The sequence below is a fragment of the Pseudophryne corroboree genome, chromosome 7 (genome assembly GCF_028390025.1).
Source record: "Pseudophryne corroboree isolate aPseCor3 chromosome 7, aPseCor3.hap2, whole genome shotgun sequence".
NCBI lineage: Eukaryota > Metazoa > Chordata > Amphibia > Anura > Myobatrachidae > Pseudophryne > Pseudophryne corroboree.
The window spans coordinates 248,630,728-248,639,621 of record NC_086450.1 but is presented as its reverse complement, the minus strand read 5'-3'; positions in this window follow the sequence as shown (position 1 = coordinate 248,639,621).

The window sequence follows — 8,894 nt, the reverse complement described above, 5'->3', positions numbered from 1 at the left end:
TATCCTGTGAAGGTCACAAGCTTCAAATATTTCAAGACTATTCTGCCGAGCTATCTAGGGCCAGAAAATCCTTCTCCCCTGTTTGCTCCCGTCTCATGGCTGAAGGGCGCAAATTTGGTCTTTTGTACCCTGCTAGACTGCGTATATACGATGGTACTTCTTTTAAGGATTTCTCCAACCCCTCTGATGCTATGGCATTTCTCCAGGAACTTGCTCATGCGAAAGATTCCGATATCTCTGATGTTGCGGATTGACTTATAAGAACTGCATGGCTACTTTCTATATGCTGATGCTAACACTTGCATGCTAGATAAGCCCGCTGAATATTACAGTTCATTTTTTACATTTTGCAAAGTTCTGAGCATCTTAACGGTGCCTTTTCTATACTCAGTACCGCATTCCTACTGTGTTGGGATGTCATATAGCTAAATTCATATTTGTATTCTTCTTATATTTATTACATGTTAACAGTGTGGAGGTCTCCGAGCCTCAGTTACTTTACTCACGTGCCCGGGGGATGGGAACGGAGCTCTTATTCTCCCTCCGGATGTTTATTAATAGTGTTTTTCTGATGTTTTATGTGGGTCTAGGAAGTCTAGCGGCACTCCGCTATGGGTGCCTGCTCTCTTTCCCATTGGTTTCTGTACCCCCCCCTCCTTTCCTATTTCCAGTCTCCCTGTCTTCTCCTTCCCTCTCCCTCTGTGCACTATCCAATGCTCTCCTATTGTACTTGATGTTGGTGCAACGTGCTGGCTCTGTGTTACAGCGGCCTACTTGCATTTCCCACTCGTTCCTTGAAAAATGCCTGATCTATGCTGCGCCACTTGGAATGTTGGAGGCATTAACTCTCCGGCCAAGAGGAGAAAACTTTTGTTGTTTATACAAAAGAGCGGTGTGGATGTTGCATTCCTTCAAGAAACGCATCTGACTGCTCCGGAAACTGCTAAGTTGGGTATGTTTGAGTGGTCTGTTATGGCTTCGTCTTCTTACAATTCCAGAGCCCGTGGGGTAGTTACTTTAATACAACGCTCTCTCTCTTTTGAAGTTACACATACTATTTCTGATCCCAAAGGACGATATGTTATAACTTCCGCCACAATACTGGGAAAACAACTCACGTTAGTTAATATTTATGCCCCCACTGCCTATTCTAGAACCTACTTTCAGCAGTTGATGACCCTTCTGACTCCCTTCATGGGCGATAATTTAATTATTGGGGGAGACTTTATTCTGGTCTCCTCAGCTTTACTAGATAAATCTATGGCATGTGGAACCCCAACGAACCTTCCCAAGGTAGGCATTCCTTTCTTTTCAAAAACACTGCAGGTTGTGGATTTATGGCGAGCCTTACACCCCACCGATAGGGATTACACCTGTCTCTCAGCGGCTTATGGCACCCTCTCCCGCATAGACTACCTCTTTGTCTCCCATGCTCTGTTCCCCCTCATCACGATTGCAATATAGCTCCCATTTCTCTCTCTGATCATGCGCTGGTCTCCGCCACTATTCACTTCCCAGACGAGCAGGGCTCCTCTAAACTATGGAAGTTTCCCTCCAGACTTTGCCGCTCCTCCACATTTAAAACCATGTTGGAGGCTGCGTGGAATGATTTTAGCGAGTCTAACTCTGAGCACAGTCGGGCTGACCCCTCTTTATTCTGGATATCGGCAAAAGCTGTGCTCCGGGGGGGGGGCGATCATCTCGTTCACCGCAGCCTCTAACAAAACGGTACTCGGCCCACTACCTCTCACTACAGAATGCCCTATCTGAAGCATTCCAAACTTACAAACTGACTCCGTCTGCCTCCACAAAACAAGCCTACCTTTTGTCCAAAACCAACTTCGAGGAATATATGACTGAAATGGGTGACAAATATCTCTTCTCGATCCATCACAAGTTTCACAGATTCGGAAATAAAACGGGACGCCTGCTCTCTAATTTGCTGTGAGGTACCTACTCCCCTGCCACTGTTCATCCCCTCCGTACTACTCAGGGTTCATTGACTACCACCAATAAGCAAATAGCACATATCATGCAAAATTTCTACAAGCAGCTTTGCTCTCCTACTTCTCCTGACGCTTCCTCTACTCCTTCTTCTACCTCTGGAACTCACTCTCTACCTCCCTTCTGGAATGATCTCCCCTTCCCCACTCTTGGGGCCGATATGATCTCATCGCTCCAAGCCCCTATCACCTCCATTGAGGTTTAAAAAGCAATTAGGCAATTGAAACTCAACAAGGCGCCAGGCCCTGATGGTTATAGCGGTGACTTCTACAAGTTGCTGCTTTCCCGCATCAGCCCTATTCTTGTTGATGTATTTAACTCAATACTGTCATCAAATTCCCCTCCCCCGCATTTCAACTCAGCCGTTATTAAATTCCTCCCCAAACCAGGCAGGGATCTTTCGCTCCCGGGCTCTTACCGCCCGATTTCACTGCTCAATCTCGACTACAAGTTATTGGCCAAGATACTAGCGGAACGCCTTAAGGTACTACTTCCCCACATTGTCCACTCAGATCAGACTGAGTTCATAACAGGCAGACACTCTGTGGTCAATGTGCGGAAAGTGATAGCGGCCCTTTATGCTTGCAACAATCTTGCGTCCCCTGATGGGAATGCCATAATCTCACTAGATGCAGAAAAGGCCTTTGACCTTGCTGAATGGCCTCACTTGTATGCCACCCTGCATCGTTTCCTTTTTCCAGACTCTTTCATTCACGCCATTAAGGCCCTTTACTCAACTCCCACCTCATATGTTTCTTGCAATGGGTTTTTGACTGAAGCCTTCCCCATAGGGAGGGGCACAAGGCAGGGCTGCCCTCTCTCTCCCCTCCTCTTCGCTATCGCCCTTGAGCTTCTAGCTCTGGCCCTCAGGCAGTCGAAGTCTTATAACGGCATTCATATTGGTGACATTGAGCTAAAGGTAGCTCTCTTCGCGGATGACATGTTGCTGTTTGTTTCTAATCCGCTCTCCTCCATACCTGAGATTATGCATCTGATCTCGGATTTTGGGGCGACGGCGGGCTACAGGATCAATGTCACTAAATCTGAAATGCTACCAATCAACATTCCCCCTTCTGATCTTTCCTCTCTCATGCTTGCCTCTCCATTCAAGATTACTCAGTCGCATTTTAAATATTTAGGTGTCAACATTCCCTGCGACCTATCTAAGATCTATGATCTCAATTTCTCTCCAGTGATTAAAGATACAATTACCAGATTGGAGGGGTGGATTAATTTGCCCCTCTCATTGCTGGGCAGAGTCGCGGTCCTTAAGTCTGTTATCTTCCCGAAAATATTCTACATTATCCAATCCCTCCCGATACGCTTACGTGACTCGGACGGGCATAGATTGCGAAAAGCGATGACCCGTTTTTTGTGGCAGGGGAAGAAACCTAAAATTGCTTTCCTTAAGCTTGTGATGGATCGAGCAGCTGGTGGAGCTGGCGTCCCCAACCTTCTTTCTTATTCATTAGTGGTGTTTCTTCGATACGCTGCAGATTGGCTGTTTGGATGAAGCACATACACTGACCTGGCCCTGGATTCTTCCATTTTTCACCCCTTCTCCCCTTGCGCTCTACTACATTCCAAACAATCCTCTATCCCCACCTCCATTTTGGAACACCCTCTCTTCGGAGATACTTACCTTAGCTGGGTGAAACTACACAAAAAACTGCGCAGCGACCACACAGCTTCCCCATACGTAACTCTATGGGGAAACCCCTCATTCACTCCATCCCTTCACAATGCTCTTTTCCTCCGCTGGCGGGAGAGGGGGCTATGTTCAGCCACCCAGGTATTCGACCCTGGGGGCCACACCTCCCAGTTTACCGCGCTGAGAGACAGGTACTCCCTCCCCTCCTCACACTTTTTCATGTTCCTCCAAGCTAGACATTACATCTCTTCCTTGAGTCCTATGTCCCTACTCCCACTTCTCCTTTGGCAAAAGTCCTTAGGTATTGGGAATCTCATCCCTACAAACTGAAAAACATCTACACTCTCATAGTCAACGGCCCCGCCACGCCTCACTTACAAAAATTGATTGCCTCTTGGAAAACAGATATTCCTGATATACCCTCATACAAATCTATCACTCAACACTTTCTCTCTACCATGACTACCTTGGGATCGGCGTATCTGCAGGAAGTACATCTCAAGTCCCTTCACAGAGCCTACCTCCCTCCCTGTATCCAATCGTACATCGACCCGTCTGTCTCTGACAGATGGCCAAAATGCAGGGGGGCAAGAGCTGACTTTTTTCACTGTCTCTGGAATTGTACCAAGATCAGGCGTTTTTGGAATAAACTTTTTGGGTTTATCAACTACCATTTTTCTCTCTCCTTGAGACCCGATCCCCTAGCGTGCCTCTGCATAAATTTCACAATGTGGAATGATATCAAGGGCCTCAACTCTTTGTTCCCCATGTTTACTATGCTCTTTGCGGTCGCAAAAAAAGACGATCTTGAAACACTGGACTGTTAGGACTGCCCCGTCACTAAGGGAAGTTTTAAAAATTATGCTACAAAATCTCTACCTAGACCGCAAGACCATCCAACTTCCTGGTCACCCTGGCCTCGCGAACTATTATAGGAAATGGGACCCTTATATTTCCACTCTAGACCCAATGACTCACGCTACATTTGTTCAGACCTTCGAAAACACTTCTTGGACAATGGTCAGATAATTTCGGAGCATGAAACCTCATAAGTCTCTCCTCTGTCTCATCTCGCCCCTCCCTTTTCTCTCTCCTTCCCTATCGAGTCTATATCACCTACAAGCCTGTCATGGAGTTTTGTGGTATCTCGCTATTCTAGGTCTACTGTATTGCTTCCCTCTATGTTTCCTTCTTCTCTCTCTTTTCCCTAACTTAGTGGCTTTATGCTAACTTTCTCTTTACAGTTGCATTGTTTAGGTTTTGCCTTCAATATGCTTTATTAATGCACATGCTGCTACCTTCATCATGTCGTTTATCAGTGTACCTTCATACTCTGGAAGTGACATTCTCCTTCCCCCCCCCCCCCCTCTTCCACCCCTGCTTTTACCCTTTCCCTGTTGCAAATTGTTTCTGCCTTTCTGAAGACAGGTGTAGTTGCACACTATTGTTCTTGGTCTGTTTAGGTCCGATAACATTGAGTATTCATTTATATTTGTTTGACCTTCTATTGGTTGTCAGAATTATTGTACTGTCCATGTATTCACCTTTATTGAAAAAAAACTATAATAAAAACAGTTTTTGAAAAAAAAAGAGTCTCGAGCGTAGCCAAGCACATATAGCTAGCGTGACCGTTACAAAATATTACCCCCCTATCTAGGTCAGAAATCTGTCCCTGTAGGTCCTTCTCCCAGGCTGCCTCAAATGAGGGAGGACTGGCAAAAAGACCCTCGATAAGGACAGTATAGAGCTGGGAAATAACATGCGAAGAAGATTTAGGGTCCACACAGAGTTGTTCAAAAGGTGTGAGATTTCTTGATAATTTGGAGTTTTTACCAATTGAGACCAGAAAATGATGTAGCTGTAAAAACTTCCAGAATTCAGAGTGCGGTAGAGGCCAAAGTGATTGGATGTCACTAAATGAGCGTAAGCCTCCCGGACTAATCATTTGGCCTACTCTAAAAATTCCTGCCTCTGCCCATAGTTTAAATGAGGCAGTGTGAAGACCTGGGAGGAAGTCAGAGTTGTAAAGGAAGGAAGTCAGGGGTGATAATTTGGAAGAAATGTGCGGAAGTAAGCGCAGTTTCTTCCACAAAGTAAGAGATGGGGTAATAGTGGGGTGGTCAATTTTTGGCAAGTTAGGTAGCCATGGGGCTATCTCGATATAATGAGCAAAACTTTTTTCCTCCAAGGATACCCATAATTTGGTATCCTTTGAACGAGTCCAGTCTAGATCTCGGTTCAAAGGTACTGCTTGGTAATAATCGGGGATGTGAAGAAGTTGCATGCCACCCATGTGTTTCCGCATGAAAATAATATCATGTTTGAATTCATTTTAACCACATTTATCCTACCAAACCAGGACAGATGTAAAGAACGCCATTTTTGATAGTCCGATCGTAAAGAATTTAACAATGGAGAAAAGTTTAAGGAAAATAATTGGGAAAGGTCCCTGGGAATTTGTATACCTAAATATTTTAATTTGGTGACAGTCCAAGAAAAGGGGAATGAGTGTTTCAGATTGTCAACTACAGATGTCGGGGTGTTAAGATTCATGGCGACTGAATTGGAATAGTTAATTTTAAAATTGGAGAGCTCTCCGAATTTATTAAATTCCGCGACCAAGGGGGCGTGGCTTGGATGCCATACTAGAGAGAGGCACCCTGAGCTATAAAACATTTTTGCAGGCTTCCTAACCTTCCCCTCCCCATCTGTGCACCTGTCCAAGTGGGTGCTGACGGCCTCCAGACCTCCGGGAACGAGCTGCGGAGTCGGGGGACACTGCTATCTGTGTCCCTGCGGATTGCGGCCTTCCCGTGGACGCCGGACCAGGGACTCGATTCTGAGCCAGAGGGCTCTTGTGCGCGGCAGCAGAGGAGGCGGGGCGGCTGATGATCCTCACAGCAGTGGGGGGAGACCTGTACCTGCATACAGCGGCGGCAGTACCCGGCGGGCCACTACTCTCCAGGAGCCCTTGAGACGCAGCTGCGGTGGTGTTGGGTCTGGTGAGTCTGCCTGCGGCTGCCATATTGCCTCCCCTCTCTCTCCCAATCTCTGGCTCCTCTCCGTCTACTGCAGCATCAGTGGATCTCTGCTGGGCTGCCCTGTAGTTCCCCAATCCCTCATACCTTACAGTGCACCTTGCAAGGGGGGTCCTCAGATGCCTATAATATACATCCACCTGTGGCCTCTATACAGAGCTGGACTAACCTGGTTGCCTGCTGGAGGTCACCCTACATACAGCACTTGAAGCACCTCACCGCTCTTTTGCAGCTGCATGATATATTTCCCTGTGTTCCTCTGTCTGCCCCAGCTTGGGAGAGCTGATTCTTAGTTTCAGCTATACCAGCTCCATACTGAGCCTGGAGCTCCACCTAGTGGTCTTCTCTACTATATTACATTTTCACTTTGTGAAAATCTAGTGTCACATCCACCCTTCAAGAATGTTTCCATTTTGTTGAATTTCACTCTGACCTCCATCCTGACTAGAGCAATGTTCTAATCGTCTTCTTCATCAAGGAACCCTCACTCTCAGTATCTCAAGATAAACGATTTCCCCGATTTTCTTTTTACTTAAGATCCGTTATGCCTTCACGACGTCAAAAATCTTCAATAGCAATTTCTCAAATCTCTTTCTTTAAGTCTCCTCCTTGACCTACTAAACCACTGGGAGAAGGTCCACCAGTGCAACCTGCTGTCTCTCAACCTCCTGCACCATCATCTGGATCTATGTCTCCTGAATCACCATCTACCCCTGCGGATGGCATTTGTGACTCTGATGCCTTGACCATAGGCACTATGAAGATGCTTATGTCTCAATTTAAAACAGAAATGGTATATGAATTCCGTTCTACACTCCAAGTTTGTCAACAGGCGATCGACGAGATTGGGGATCGTACCAACCATTTAGAGACTAAGATGGAAGAGGTCATAGGATCGCACAACACTCTGATGGACTCTCATGATGCCGTGGAAATTGAAGTGAGCAAACTTCGGGATAAGATTACCGATCTCGAGGATAGATCCACACGCTATAATATTAAACTGCGAGGGGTCCCGGAGACTGTGTCAAATAGCGGCCTACACGATTATGCTATGGACCTTTTTCGAAAGCTTCTACCACGGGCCACTTCAACGGATCTTCTCATTGATAGAATTCATAGGCTACCCAAGGCTAAAGCTGCTCCAGGTCATGCTTCTCATGATGTCCTTATGAAAATGCATTATTTTCGCATTAAAGAAGCCATCTTGAAGGCGTCTAGACCTTCATCAGAATCGGCCGAGATTTTACAGGATCTTCAGCTGTTTGGTGATCTGTCCCCTGCCACTCTCAGTAAGAGACGCTCCTTTTCTCAAGTTACATCTGCTTTGCGGAAGGCTAACATACCATATTGAATGCAGTGCATTGCAGAAGAGGGATCAAAACTCCTGACTTCTTGGAATATTGCTGGATCTCATAACGATCCTTCTCCCACCCGCCAACTCCAGCAGGACTGGTCCAAAGTGGGATGCATGGTCAGGTTATGATGATAGACTGCTTCATGTTGCTCTTCATTGTCACTTATCCTGATGTGTTCTCGATTGTCTGTTCATAGTTTTCACTCTAGACTTGTCGCTGTTACAACTTTTCAATTTGGTTCCTTAATTCACCTATTACTGTTTTTTCTTTCTCTGCAGTGCTTTGACTGTTACCCTTGGCCTCCTCTGAGTTGCTTCCACATTTTGCTCTCCCTGATACAGTTGTCTTTCGGTATTATCTTTTTTTGCAGTGGGAGCGACTCGGCAGATCCCGGGTTGAACGGGTAAAGTGGTTTTATTATTTCAGCTTAGAAGTTGGGATGGAGGGTAATATTAGCCACTACCCCCCTGTGGTTTTCCACAGACGTCACGTTCGGGCGTCTGATTATAGTCTCAAGAGAGATTATTTAAGTTCTGACAGAAAGTTGTACCTTTTTCTATTTTCTCTCTTTATGTTGTTTTTCATTTTCTTTTTTTCATTTTCTTTTTTTCATCTTCTTTCTTCATTTTCGGTGTTACCCACCGTATTTTTCTTGTTTTCCACTATTGTGAGCCCGTCACTATTATCTCCCGATGTTACACTTACGGTATAGGTGTATTGGAGCATTCTTAACCTCATAAAAAATGGTGAATATTTTCTCAATCAATGCTAAGGGACTGAACTCCCCTAATAAGAGAAGATTGGCCCTTACTCACTTCCATAAATGGAAAGCCCAAGTGGTAG